This window comes from Thermobia domestica, chromosome 17, assembly GCF_964235325.1.
Source record: "Thermobia domestica chromosome 17, izTheDome1.hap1.1, whole genome shotgun sequence".
Classification (NCBI taxonomy): domain Eukaryota; kingdom Metazoa; phylum Arthropoda; class Insecta; order Zygentoma; family Lepismatidae; genus Thermobia; species Thermobia domestica.
Window position 1 is genome coordinate 18,881,695 of NC_137470.1, and position 16,302 is coordinate 18,897,996.

Consider the following 16,302-nt stretch of genomic DNA (forward strand, 5'->3'; position numbering starts at 1 on the left):
GGTTGACAACATGTGGTTTTCAGCTAAAAGTTCCTCACTTTGGTCTGTCGGATAAACAAAGTGTGTTCTTTCTTTTTCATCGCTAAACATCCATGATCTGCTTGCCATATCCAAACTTATTTATATATATATATATACATAATAAACGGTTGTTCTAAGTTTTGACTTTCTGTAAATACAGCAAGGTTTTGTGATTACGCCGGATCATAAACGGGTATCCATCCAAGATTCCCACTTTTTTTTTTTTTTTACGTTTATGATAGTAAGGCATTCCAACTCAGAGATAGTACAACGCTATTCCCAATCAGTTATAAAAAGCTCTTTAACATACACCATAACTCGCTTGTCTTCATGGTGAGAGCTGCCAATTCAGAAACTGACAGTTATTGTGCTGCACAGGGATCAAAATTATGGTATTTCGTAGGATAGTATGGTACGCTCCAAAAATCGAGCGTGACACACAGCAATTATTAATCCTCCCCCAAACCCTTGTTTGTCAGTTGGGAAACTACTTATTTTCGGGAAGTATTAGTTTTTTGTTTGACAGTGCGATGATTTTTTTTGTACTTTTTTGGTATAATAATATTTGATTTTTGTGCATTATTATTATTATTATTATTATTATTATTATTATTATTATTATTATTATTATTATTATTATTATTATTATTATTATGAGCGTTTAACAGAAAGAAAGTCGAAGGATCAGAGATATACCAATCAATATACCTTGCTCAGTAGAACAAAGTGATGTTCGTGAGTGTAAAACGTGATGTGTAGTTCTCGAGGGAAAAAAAAGAAAGGAAAAAAAATTGTAACGAAACTCTCTTAACCCCCTCCTTTTTCAGAATGACCACCCCGGGAGCAAAAATTTTTACTTGAAAAGAAAAGGGAAAAAAATAAGTTTCTTGTCTAACTTTCGACCACTAACTCGACCTCCGGGGAAATGATCGAAAACAGAGATATTCATCCTCGCGAGGGTAGCCCTGTCGAGGGCATCCTCTCCCTCAAATTCCCTCTCCTACAACGACGCGAGGGCGACAGACAACTCCCTTCGTAAGAGCGAGGGACAAATCGTTTCGCGACGGGAAGGACAAGTTTCCAGCACGAGGGCAAGGGCGAGGGTGAAAGAGGGCGAGAGCAAGTGAGGTCGGAGTAAAATGAACATCTATGATCGAAAAAATTAGGGTTCGATTTCGCCGGTAACGTATGAAAAGACTACTAAGCACATCCAGTAAACAATATCTCTTACGTTTAATTTACTTAAGTTCATTCAAAAGCTTTGTTTTTTCTTGGACAATTCGTAGCATTTTAATAACTAATATTTATTATAAAGAAAACTAACAATACAGAAAAAAAAAAAACTGTACGTAATAAATGTGAACTACAGTTCCGGAAAGGAACAACCTGAAAAACATGTCGCAACCTGCCATTCAAACATGGCCTACAGTAAAATTCTATTTTCTCCTTTTAATTTCTGAAAAATTAAATTTTTGTTAAACAAGGATCTACACTTGCTCATTACCCAATCGAAATCGTTGAAAATTATTTAATTACATAGCTTGAACATAAGACACTTTTATAACATTTTTCACAAAACAAAAAAATAATTAAAACTTTTAAGAAAATGCATATACGCTGCGTACCTTAATGTCAGTCCAACTGACGATAGACGTCAGTTGATCCCTGGTTTCCATAATAGGTTCGAACCCAACCAATTATAATCGAGTATATAAATCACGAGGCCTTCGTCATATTAGAGAACAGATCATTCAATATTATTTCCTAATATATAGGAAACTGGCGAGGTATCAGACAAAATTTACTTGTTTTCTTTTCTCTTTCTTCCAAATAAATAAACATATTCCTATGAAAAGAAGTGTGACGATAGTATCATATGTTGCACTTTTATGTATATTTTTACATTGTATAGATCAGTATCAACGAAGAAGTTATTTGCAATTATATCGGGGGTAGAAAGTGTATCATTTCTCCCTACATCAGGAAGGATTGATATAGGTACTAGAGCTTTTGTATTTCATCTATGTCTCTTCTGGCGCTACTGTCGGTGTGTGTTTTCCTGTACCTCCTTCGAAAGAAGAGGGACAAGTTGGTGCGGCCGAGATCTTTCAATTGTCAGATGTGGAAGTGTTGCCACAATGAATTATTTCACGGACTTCGCTGTGCTCTGTCTTGTTAGCCATTCTAACTAGCCTACGATCTTCACTCGTCAAGACAAAACGACTGAATGACAAATTGGCAACATAGTCGAGGCATTCACTTCTTTTCCTAAAGGAAAGGGAGGTTTTCCTCCATCAGAATGCTGCGGAGTTGGGTCGGAAGTATAGTTCGCATATTTTCCGAGGGTACACCTGAGATAGATATTACCTCAGAGAGGTAAGAGACAGTATATTATGCTTTATGAAAACTTTATTTGACTATATAAACATAAATTTGGAATTTATTCAAGTTTTATAATACATTATATATCAAGTACAATTTTACCGAAACGTAGTAAGAGAATACACAAAATTGAAATATGACATTTTAATTTGTTCAAAAATAATAGAGATAAAACACAACTGAATCAATTTATATCTTCATTAAATGATGAAAGTTTAGCCTAATGTCTTATCTGGAGATATGCAAATTAAACACAAGGCGTAACATCGTAAGATACACTTTTGAAAAAAAAAAAAAAAAAAAAAACACTTTAAAGACAATACTTTCATACCAGTCATACTGTACAACTTCCACATTACTTGTTTTAGAATTAGAGATAGCTTTTGTTGAAGGATGACAATAAAAATCGCCATGAAGTTTCATGCAATCAATTTCATCTATTACTATTAACAGAACGCATATAGTGTCCGTGCACTGAAATGTATTGCATTCAGTTTGTCCTTTTAAGCAAATACGGCACAAAGCGGAATAGGTTAGCGGAAGGGAGGTGGGAAAGATGTTAGACAGTGACTATTATCAAGGCGACATCCCGATATTTCCCGGTTGTGACACAAGAAAATTTCTGGCAAAATATCAGTTATGCTGGTCGTCCGCGGGAATTGAACTCAGGTCTACCGAATGCCAATGCTCTACCACTGAGCTACGGTGACTCAGTATGAGTCATGTCTCATCTAGTTAACACCAAGATTTGATATTAATGGTACCTTTGTTCTTTGACAGACGCGACAACAATGCATTTAAAGTCAATATGTCAAAGGTAAAGATGACTAGCTCGGTGAGATACTCATCCTGCTCTCTGTTCCCGTTCCCGAAATGTAGACACTTTCGTTTCATGCAATGTGAATTTCCACAACCTGTATCGCTAAATTAGATCGTATACATTCAAATCTGTCACATGCACCGTATTTATTGCATTTCCGCACAAAATCTAGTTACGTACATAGGCTCGAATGGTACATTTCGTGCTCCATGTTTTAATTGAGAGTAAATGAGTGTTTGACCTAGACCATACCGACTAAGGCGACACGCGTTATGTTCATCACAACACACTTTGCGGATGTTTCTGCTACTCTAGTGGATAATTTAACAAGGTTTTGCTACTAGACCACCGGAAATGAGGCGGCACGTCTAACGTTTCTCACTGTGCAGCTTGCTGACATTGATTTCTCAGTGCAATTGATAATTGATGGTATTCATAACGTTTACTAACGCTAAACATACTCTTGTTTGAGAATTCCTGTGTCTAATGGGTAACATTTGTGACCGCGATTTCTCTAAACATATTAGGCGAAATTTTAAGACAATCATATTTTCATAACTAATATCAAATACGTTTTCAAACTATATGCTATTTGACCCATATTGCTATTTACGAAAAATGAAATTTTCTAGACCGCAGGGAGTGGGGCAGTGAGGCTGAATTTACCACAATTATCCGTCCACTCAAAACTAAAGTTGACGTGTTTCAGAATTTTTCAAACCAACTCCTATTACGAGATAGAGGGGGGGGGGGGGGTGACAAATTTTAAATGAACCACCATCTCTGAATCTGTTTTCACTGCTTCGATTCTTACACCTCTTTTATGCTTTTCTTGTTGGTACTAAGTAGGGATGATCTTTTTCGAAAAATCTGTTTTCCGATTTTCGGAAAATTCGTTTTTCGTTTTCCAAAAAAAATTTTCGTTTTTCTTCCTTACTTCTTTACTTTCTTCGTCTCTCTCCTTCTGTACTTATTAAAGAATCTACTTCGTATGTTTTGTTCTGAAAATATAGGTGGCAGTACTTAACAATCGCATATAGTCTTTTCGGTTGTAGAATAACACCAGTTTAATACTACATAAGACATACTGTCTTGTAATACTGGACCCCCCAAACTTTGAACTACTCCCAACAAAAAATTCTAGTTGCGCGTCTGTAAAGACAGATGACATTTCTCCAACCTTGAACAGTTACAGACCTCTATTTTCACTTGCGAAAACTTGGAGTTGTGAAAATGGATTCTGAAACTGCAGGAGATAGTGCACTATGTTTTAAGTTTCTAAATGCAGTGATTTCAGGCTCGAACTACCATTTCAACCAGAACATTGGCGGAAACTACAAAGTCTAGGGTTAGTCGATGACTATCTCAAGATTAAAGGGATCTTCGGTCACGTCCGGATGTGTGCAACACTAGCACTAGTACCCGTAGAGTATATTTCTGATGGTTTGTTGATCAACATGGAGGCTGTCCGATTGGACGAAGAGTCGGTCTTCAATGATTACTTCACGAAGCAATAGCTGGAAAATCCAAATTTTTCTCCGGAAAGTTGGAATTGTAGCAGTCACAGGAATCGAACAAATAAAGCAGTAGAAGACTAGACATAACCGCTTAAACAAAATATTATCCATAACCCCTGCACATTTCCAGTCTTGTGTAGATATTCAGGAAAATTCTATATGTAATCATGTTTTCAGAACAATAGAAATGCAGAGCATTACTCAAAAGAACAGGAAAGCCATGTACCTGTATATGAAAGTTGACGATAGGATACAGTCAATACTTCATAATTTAAGAGAACATGTTGACCTGAGAAAATGTCTTACAAGGAGGGTGTCCGAAGTGTGAATCTCAGATTTCAAAAAAGTTTGTGCAGATCGTTAGGGGGGGTCATAGAATAAAGATTAGCACAAAAAAATTCGGCGGAACCCCATATTTGGGTGGGGCAGTGCCCCATTTGCGATTTTCGGCTTTCGTAGTAAAAATCGGTCTTTTGATTTGAAAATTGACTTATTGTTGTCGACAATAGTTATCATTCATTTGCGAAAGATACTAAGTGTGGGTCAGGGATCCCTATGTAAGTGAGGGGTCCGCCTCACTAATGTGATACATGTTCCCGCTTCATTTTGACGAGCTGAATTGAAATATGTCATTAAAAGTTCTTTGTGGAGCCCATGTGCGGCACAGGTCTCTACCTAGTTTCTGGGATGCTGAATCACAAGTTGATAGAGAACTGAAGGGCTTGAAATAGAAGTTTAGCAGAATTAGTGCTTACTGTATGGATTGAAGCCAAAAGAGATTTCATGCCTGTACATGACATGGATGTTCGAAAATGGGCAACTGAAAAAGCGAAAGAAATTAATCTTGAAAACTTTGAGGGTCCCAAAAGTTGATGCGTTTTAAACGGAAAAACAATATTGTGTAGCGATAAATAACAAAATCCGTGTCGCGAGCAGACGTTGACATTTCAAAACAAATAGAAACTTCGGCCATATCTTTCCAGCTAGAAGTCAGGGATACGTTACCGGAATTCGATATAGACAATACTTACAATTCCGATCAAAGTGTTTTTGCAATGGAACTGCACTATAATCGTATGTTAGGCATACAAGGTCGGAAAAAAAGTAGAAGCTTCTGCACATTCCAAAAATGCCTTATCTCATAACTATACAATAATACCCCTTATGTCTGCCAATGGAAAATTTGTTGGGCCATTATAGATTGTATTCCCAGAACCGACAGGAAAATTTGGAGCACAGGTCAAGAAAACTTTATTCCAGCCCCCAAATGTTAAGGCTTCTGCATCAAAATCTGGAAAGATGGGTAAGCTGCATTTGGAGGAGTGGATCCGTGACGTTTTATTTCCTAACATAGAGGACAAAGGTATCCTGCTCGTAGATTCATGATCATCTTTTAACGAGAAAGAGACGCATAACACATTCCGGACGAAAAAATTCTATGTAAACAGATTCCACTGGGAGCAACTTGAGCTGTACAACCACTGGATATTTGGGGCTTTAGGATATGGAAGAATTTTGTACGGAAAATGAGAGATTTCGTAATTTTACACCAAATTGTTATACAACTTCACCACGTAACAACATTATAAAATTGCAATCGCTAGTTCATGAACAACTATCGTTGCCAAGGTACCATGATGTGTTCAAATATAGTCGGTATAAATCCGGATATGTAAATGCGAGGCCGCCAGAATTTGTTCCTGTGAGTTTCTCATTTTCCTTAAACGACACTATCATATGTGATGAGTGCGAAGATATAACACTCCTGAAATGTAGTTGGTGCTGCAAAAGTCTTTCTGCGAAACACTTTTTCGAGCAGTTTCATTTCTGTAAAACACACAATACATAAAGTAAGCACGAATTCTGCCAAACTTCAGCCTTTCAGTTCTATTTCAAGCCCTTCAGTTGTCTTTCAACTTGTGATTCGGTATCCCAGAAACTAGGTAGAGACCTGTGCCGCACATGTGCTCCCCAAAAAACTTTTAATGACATATTTGAATTCAGCTCGTCAAAATGAAGGAGCAACATGTATCACACTTGTGAGGGGGGCCCAAATGGCGGATCTAGCCCGGGGTCGGGGGGAAACCCCCAGTTTTTTTAGTGACAAAAATAATTGAAGCTATTATTTACATCTTCTTGAAAGTTCATAGTAAACTCATGATATAGTATCATAGCCTCGGGTAGGCCTCCCCCAGTTTTTACCTTCTAGATCCGCCTCTGGGGACCCCCCCCTTCACACACAGGGATCCTCAACCCACAATTGAAGTATTTTACGCAAATGAAGACTAATGATAACGATTGTTGACAACAATAAGTCAATTTTCAAATCAAAAGGCCGATTTTTACTACGAAAGCCGAAGCCGAAAGCCGAATATGTGGTTCCGCCAAAATTTGTTGTGCCGATCTTTATTCCATGAGCCTCCCTAACGATCTGCACAAACATTTTTTAAATCTGAGATTCACACTTCGGACACCCTCCTTGTTAGACGCTTGAACTTTGTACATAAACTTCAGTAGTTAATAGCTGAATTTTATTTCAGACTTACTTTTTTTTTCTCAATGGACGACGTGCAGTTTGTACAGAATATAGAGGACGGGGTTCTAATAGGCACCTAGGATTATGAACTAAATGTGATGTGATATTAAAGTCACTACTTGTATTTCATGCTTCTGGGAGCATAAATTTTACTTTATTTTATCTCTATAGAATGGTTGCTGCGGGATTTAAAAACGGGTTAGAATTAACAGAAGGGATATGAAATTAGCTTTGAGCGTCGTAAGTTAACATGTGTGCTTTTGTTACAATTGGCATTTTGCAACTTTTTTCTATTCTTGCGACCACCCGAACGTATATATATAGGGACCACTATGCCACAGTGGCGAAGTATTCACTTCTGGTGCGTGGGATCTGCTTGAATTTCAACTCATGCCAAGTGGGCTTTATGGTGAACAAACCGTGTGCGTCAGTTTTCTCGAAGTTTTCCCATTTTCTTCAACTTTCTTCATTTCACCATTTTTCATGCATTCTTATCACCCTCTCATTTAGCCTACATGGCATAATCGCGGAACGCAAATTTAAAAAATATTTCATGTCATTTTTCTGACAATAGCCGCATAGTATAAAGAAAAAATGGAACATTATATAACAAGAGGCATTATTAAGATCTACGTTAAATAGGAAAATGCAATATTGCAATTACATCAGTTTATTAAGCTATTGAAATATTAATTTCTTGTAAAAAATAAAAAAAATAAATAAATAAAATAAATAAATCTAAGTTTTACGTCCGACGGTTATGCCGGCTAAAAGGAGACATTGATGATGAAAAATAAATGGTGGAATGAAGAAAGTTGGAGAAAACGGGAGAACCCCGAGAAAACCCACCCACACGGTGTTTGTCAACCACAAAGCTCACTTGGCGCGAGCTGGGATCGAACCAAAGACCCCATGTGTCAGAGGTGAACACTACCACTGAGTCACCGCGCCCCCTAATGTTGTTTTTGTGTTAGTTTGTTTAGAGCTTGATGTTCTTTTGTAGGAGCAAGCTAATGCTCGTCCCAAAGGCAAGAACACTTATCACTTATTTACAGGGGATCAAAAATAGAGGTGCTTGGCAAACCTTACCTTTTACGTTAAGTATGTGAATCTTCTCGATAATGAGATCTAATAAAACCGCATTTAAAATTATAGCAAATCATTTTAAACAACACCAAAATAGAATCGTGGCAAACGTGTCATCGCAAGAACTAGTATAGCTATAACACGTAATTTCAGACATTAAGAAATGAAAAGAGTTGGGCAGCATAATTAATATATTATAGCTCTTTATCAATTTTTTTCTACTTTAGTTAGTTATCCCACGACACCCAAAGTAATAAACTTAAGTTGTAGCAAAGATTTTTTTTTTTCTTATTACAAAACATCATAAGTAAATGAGTTTTTATTTTTGAGTGCCACAATAATACTGATTTTGTGCTTTTGTTTCGTCTTAATTCTCCATAGATAATCAGAAACTTTGCTTTACATTCATACCAAAAGAAATCAACTAAAACAATTAACCTTTTAGAAATAAGTATTCCAAAATTTTAAAATATAAACAATGGACTATGCACGTAATACCATTATTAAATTTGTACAGTAGCATCATTTCAAATTTTACTTTGAAAGGTAGGAGACGAGACTCTCCGTAAGTAGTAGTTTCATGAGTATATATAATATAATGAGCGCAGTGACGACGTCAGCTTTAATTTCTTCAAGAGGCAAAGAGAGGGACAGACAATTTTGGTGATTGTGGGGTATCTATGTTTTGTACACCGAAAATGATAGTTCTATACAACTGACGGGCACAGGTTTTGAGGGAGAAGCGACGCTTCGGTACAAAATTAGGAAAAAATACGTGCTTACTTTTATTTCCGAGAAAATAAAGTAGAAAATTAAAAATGTGCTTTTAACTTACACCAGAAGTGTTCAAAGTTATATTTTGAATGTTTCTTCATTTATAAATAAACGTTAATAAATATTCATAATTTGCTTTCAGTTTCTATTTATGTTAAAACTGTTTTTTTGGTATCTTCCATCAACCACTCCGGCAAAGATGAATTTGGCACTATCAAATAATCCTGATATTATTTGGCCTTCATTACAATAGGTTTGTAGGCGGCAGTCGGGGGTAGCGTTACATCAAAGAACCCACCCCCTTGCCCCTCTTTGGCGTCGTCGCTAATTGTATAGCTTTTTGGTGGGTAAACACCGTGCATTTGAGCTTTCCCGGTTCTTCCCTATCCTTTAAATTTCTTAATTCCATTATTTCGCTCATTATCATTATCATCTCCTTGGTCACGCAGCCCATTCGAGGTCCATCGTGACTATATGGTTCACATATGTCTTCGGCTCGGGAGACCGGATTAGATTCCCGGCTGGAGCTCAAGTGGTTCGTATCTCACGTTAAGCTGAGAGTCCACGTCTTTATGGCTGAGCAGGACGTTAAACTAAAACTAATATCATCGGAGCTCATTCGCAAGGTGTTAAGCTTAAAATAAGAACTAGATTGCAATTCTATGTATATGTTTTATTTTCACTTAAAAAAAATATTTTGAGTCTCTTTAAAAGAAGGAAAAGCAACAATCATTTGAGATTTTACATTTGAAAAAAGTAAGAAAATTGTTAAGGTTATATATGATGGAACTTCACCACTTTATAATATAAAAATTTGAGATGCACCATTTATCTTGATACGCCCGTGTAATTTTGAAACTAAGTGATAAAAATGGCTGGAATTATGTAAGATGCAAATAATGACAAGGGGACACTGTCTAATAAATTCTGCAATACCAACAAATTAATAATGCTGTCAACATAATATAAAGTTATATTTTTAACGGCACTATGTCTTGTTATTACATATCTCCAAATCTAAATATTAAACGAAAACTTACGATACAAATTTGTTGTTCACTGTTGCAAATTAAGGACGCTGCGATATGACAAGCACCTAAACATCAGAGACCTGATAATAGTATTAATAAAAGCAGGGGTGGATTCAGGATGGACTCAATGGTGAGGAAAGAAGGTAGTGAAAGATTGTTTTCCCTCACCGCTTTTTGCAGCACTGGTGACTGTGAAACTCTGGGAGATGAATGACCTTTTCCCCCTGGATCTGTCTATGAATAGAAGTGAAATGGACAGTGAAATGCAAACCCGAAATACCTTAGTGTCGAATACTATGACCATGGCTTATTTCGAATGAATACAAGAAATTGAAAATTAGACTGTTTTCGAAAAATTTCTTATATAAGTATAACGTCTAATCACATAGATGGTTCTCAAAAGACGTAAACTTCTCGAAGCTGTTACAGTATTTTGATATCAAATCGTTGGCAGAACACTTATAATGTTAACTTTGAACTTATTTATTTGAAATAAATCATATCATGATCATAGTATGTAACACTAATGTACTGTAGATGTGCATGCCCCGTCCATGTTATTATTTATTACTATTATAGAAGCCTAAAACATTTGGATCTTTGTGGATGTTCGTGATACTGTAGCATCCTTAGTTTGTAACAAAATTTCAGCCTTTTTTTTTATATTAGTCTAAAAGTTACAAGAGTGTAAAGATAAATAGTCTACTAAGTGTGTTCGTGCCATGTTGTTTTGCATTTTTACTCTAAGAGTGTTAAGCATGAGTGCCCCTCAAATAAATATTATCCACGCCACTGATATATAACTCGGAGGGGGAGCAGAAGCTTCAAATGACACCAATAGATGTGTACAATCACTTATCTCTGTCTCGTTTTTAGCTCCATCTCTGGATCGTCCTCGGCCTCAATAATCTCTTCGAGTGACTGCTGTCTTGATGTTTCCTATATAACACCAACATGTCGTGATCTTAAATGGTATCACAAGCCAGTCGTTGAATTTCGATTGTGGATAATACGTCGACAATAATTGCATTTTGAAGAAACACACCACCCTTTTCACGAGTGAAATGTTCCCATATATTCGACTTTCCCATTGTAAAACTTCCCGAAAAACTCTCTTCTTGCAGTTCTCCCTATATGGTACGGATGTTTTCTCAAGATTCTGAAGCAATTAGACCATTGCAGTTCGAAACCAGCTCTGCGTTGGTAACTGATGCAATAAACGTTGGTTGGGTATTCCTCTAACGAACTAATGTCTCTCCCACTAGGCCAATAAATATATTAGAAATGTTGATATCGTGTCCTTTCTCTAAACAACAAACTTTTATTGTTACCAGACTATGCAGTCACAGGAATATGAAACCGCATATCGTATCAGCAAAGGCGAGTACGAGATAGCTAGCTAAAAGCAGTCGCAAATAGAAATTACGATTAGAGCACGCCGTATCAGCAAAATAAGGTTTCTCGTTACTTTCGTTTTTCAGGAACATCTGTTCCTTCGTATTCCATCTCCAAACTTTGTCCTTCTGTTTCGATTTTTTTTCGTTTTTCGAAAAATTTTTGTTTTCGAAAAAGTTTGTTTTTCGCTTTTTCGAAAAAGTTTTTTTTTTTTTCGAAAAAAATGTGGCCATCCCTAGTACTAAGAGTAAACTAGACACTAACAAAGCACCTTATGTTAGTCATATCTCAGTAGTATACTTGGACTCCTTTGTAACTTTTTAACTACTGGAGCTGTGACGATAAAATCAAACTATAATTAATTTGATTTAAAAAATCATCGTGATAGTCTGAACTTAAGCGGTAACTGTCTCGAGTCTCAACTACTCACGACACCACTTGATCTGCCACTATCGTATTCCACGCAGAACTGTTTAAACCTCAAGCTTCTAGTTTTTAATTCTTTTCCAGTTTCTCAAAAACATTACACTCACACCGTATTTGGTCGCCTTTTCATATGGAACAATAGGTCTATCCCTTCTTTTCAACTTGAACCGCCTAACGGGTTTTCGTAATGGAAGTCTCTTATTATTGTTTACATTGAATATATTGATTAATTTTACAATTATGCTTGATTGGCATCTCACACTTACTAATATACCATAAACTCCATAGTTTTAGCTTTACACCGATACCAAATACATAGTGATACCTTTTTGATAACACCTTTAAATCAATACTTTTTAAATTTTATATTAAATATTTTACAAATACTTGTGTCAGTATGTTTCCGGTGCTCTGATCTTTACTGCCATCTACTATAACTATTTTGTAACTAGCTAGTGTTCATGGCGCTCAACTAGTGTTTTTACTTGTTTCTGCTAGGGAGTGAACTTTTACTAATTACTAATTATTAAACAAAGTTAAGAATACTCGAATATTATAAATATATTCATACACATTCCTTTTTACATACGTATGAGGAAATTAGTTATCACCTTCCAATAGCGCAAAAATAAGTTAGTTTTTGAGGGTATGCTTCAGATTTTTTTTTTCTTTCTTCCTGCAGCCCACAGAACTCCACCCTCCAGTAATGCCAGATGTATTTAAGAGTAGTTTTTTTCCCGCGATGAAAAAAGAACGTTTAACACTCGAGTTACATGACGAAAGGAAAACAATAAGATTACACGTAGCTTTCCAAAGCATAATTGACTCTTAAACACACTATTTTTACTTATTTTAACTATGATTATTATTTGATATTACTTTCTGCTTCATCTGCTAAACATGGGAGGAAATCACAGCATGATTCGATAGATCCGATAGCTTCGCTGGGCCAGGTCCAAAATCCTGCGAAAATGGTAGTCATCTCTAGAAATTCACACGTATTGTCCTTTGTTTTGATATCTGGGTGTTAAAATTTTGACAATGGGTAAACACCAGTTTATCCGTCTCCTTTTCTGTACTGTTATAACTCAGGTTGTTTTATCTTTTTTCAGTTCTATGTTGCATCCTTATGGTTACGTCAAAAATAAAACAGTAATTTTTAGTTTCAGTTCACAGCTAGGGGTTAGCAAGGCTGACCCAGCATAAGTGACAGACTTTTTGGTCGTCATTGTTTTTCACAAGCCTGACTTTAAAAAACTGACCAGGATCTTTATGTATGAAATCCAGTATCTGTGGTTAGTTTCTTGATCTAAAACTTGAATATTATAAATAATCTTTAAAATGAAATAAATATGATCCTAATCTAATCAATAATATAAAGTATATGAAAATATCAAAGGCAAATAATTTTCATTATGATATGCAAATTAATGAAAAAGTATAAATATAGAATTATTAATACAAATAATAATAATGGGTCTAGGATGTTTCGATGTAAGGACGTTTCGGTGTAAGGACGCTTGGCTGTAAAGGACGTTTTGGTGTATAACCTAATATTTGATTGCATTATTCATATGCTTGTAATGAACAGTCATGATGTGTCATAGTGTAGCCACTCTGCAATAGTGTAAACTGATTAACATTGTTATTGAGTCTCATTGTTATTGCTTAATCTCTTCGTAACATTGGCGTATTTTTTCGTTTTTCTGACTTCATGTCCGCCAATTAACTTATTTGTTCCATTTGAACAGCACTAACAAGGAGATTTACGGAAGTATAATTTACTGATTTGAATGAAACTTTGCATACTTGTAGAATATCGAAAACTAATCGTCACGTATTTTTTTTTTTTTTTTCAAATAACCGCTTTTATATCATGCATACCCAATAAGATTAGCAAATCTAGAAGAAAAAAACTGATTATGAATCAGTGTTGGGATCTTTATATTATTACGGAGATATAAACTCATGTTATAGTTGTAGAGGACAATGTCAGGAAAAGCCTCAAGAAAATTTTTAACGGCCTAAAGAACACAAGAAGAGACTGAATCCTACCAGTTGTTCCTGCAGAAATGGTTTCTATTATGAGTTACTCTTTTGTTCTTAAAATAGGTTCAAAATTGATGAATTGTGACCACTCCACGAAGCTAATAACAAAATGGACTTTGCATTAGACCAGCGTTTCCCAACCTTTTTCATCTTGCGGCACACTTCAGGGTAACTTGAATTCTCGCGGCACACACATTATTATTATTATTATTATTATTATTATTATTATTATTATTATTATTAGTATTTAATATTATTATTATTATTATTATTATTTGAAAATATAAAATACTGTACCATTTTTTTTCTAATTACTGACATCCTTCTCACAGAGAAGAAAGCTCCATCACTGGTTTTACCCCGTGGTAAATCATTATGCTTATTTTTCATTTTAATTTAAAAATAGAAAACAATTTCAATCAGATATAGGGCTCAAGTTGTTAAAAATACACTTTCTTTTTCGATCCAACCTTTCATTAAGGAGGATCACTAAATAACGAACGAACAAACAAATCTTTTTTACTATTAAAACGCAAATGTAGGTAATTGGTATGCATGTTTACTTTGCCGGAAGGATTGAATAATATTTTAAAATTTCAAGTTACGAAATAGTCTGCAACAATAAAGAAGCAATAATGGTAATAACAATGATAACAAATACTTTTTTCAAAATTAGAAATGTACAGAAAAATGTTCTACAGAAAATTAAAAATGTTCTACCGAAAAGTAACACAGTATGAAACTTTAAATTTTAGATTCATAGTAGTAATGTGAAATACAAATATACCTTTTTCTCTATGTCCTGCAATTTGATTGCTATAGAATTAATAATTTTGTTTCGATTTCCTCGCGGCACACCAGCGACCCATTCGCGGCACACCACTGTGCCGCGGCACACCGGTTGGGAAACGCTGCATTAGACGCTTGAAGAAAAATCTCTTGGAACCATGATCTCACAACACTTGATGTTAATTGTACCGGATTTGACGCTTTCACAAGGATATTTTCAAATTTAAAGAGGTTGTGTTGGACTATAAGACCAAATGTTCCATTATTTTCCTACAAAACAATTAACAGTGGTGATAACAAAACACTATTTGCAGAAATTAAAGGCTGTATGATGTAGCTACGAGTCATAGAATTTATTGACTGTACCACACTTTCTACTGTTTGTATCCCTGTAAACACTAGAGTACGTCCCGTCTGCATTTCCAAATTAAACCATATTGATCAGAGTTATAAATATTTTCTTTTCCAATAACACGTGTTGCTTCACATTCGCGACAAATGCATTGGCACTGGCTTCTAACTTTTTGGCCTACAGATTTAATCAAAAGTTACTGTGAAAATAAGTACAGAAAGGGGTTTCAAATCAGTCCGCACCTTCTCTCAAGTAGCCCCTGCCAATTATAATTGTTCTTGGCTAACTGCAGAACATTTCAAACCAGAAGACTAGTTGTAATTGTAATCATCATATTGGATCCGCCAATTTGAATTTTGTAATTTCAACGTCAGGTTCTGAATCACCTGTCCTAAAACCCCTTGGCAGTAAGCTGGCCCTATCATTTAATCTTTTATTTTAATAATTATTTTCTGTTTATGCTTGGAGGCCACCTCTAACGTTCAAAGGTTGGTTTCTACCCTTAACCCCGCACCATTACCAAAGTGAAAAAAAAAAAAAAAAATACGTGACGATTATTTTTCGATATTCTACAAGTATGCAAAGTTTCATTCAAATCAGTAAATTATACTTCCGTAAATCTCCTTGTTAGTGCTGTTCAAATGGAACAAATAAGTTAATTGGCGGACATGAAGTCAGAAAAACGAAAAAATACGCCAATGTTACGAAGAGATTAAGCAATAACAATGAGACTCAATAACAATGTTAATCAGTTTACACTATTGCAGAGTGGCTACACTATGACACATCATGACTGTTCATTACAAGCATATGATTAATGCAATCAAATATTAGGTTATACACAGCGGAACAACTGGTAGGATTCAGTCTCTTCTTGTGTTCTTTAGGCCGTTAAAATTTTCTTGAGGCTTTTTTCTGACATTGTCCTCTACAACTATAACATGAATTTATATCTCCGTAATAATATAATTAACATCCCAACACTGATTCATAATCAGTTTTCTTCTCCTCGATTTGCTAATCTTATTGAGTATGCATGATATAAAAGCGGTTATTTAGAAGGAAAAAAAAAAAACACCTGTGTTTGAAAATTTCCTTTCAAAGATTGTGCAGTATTTTGCGAT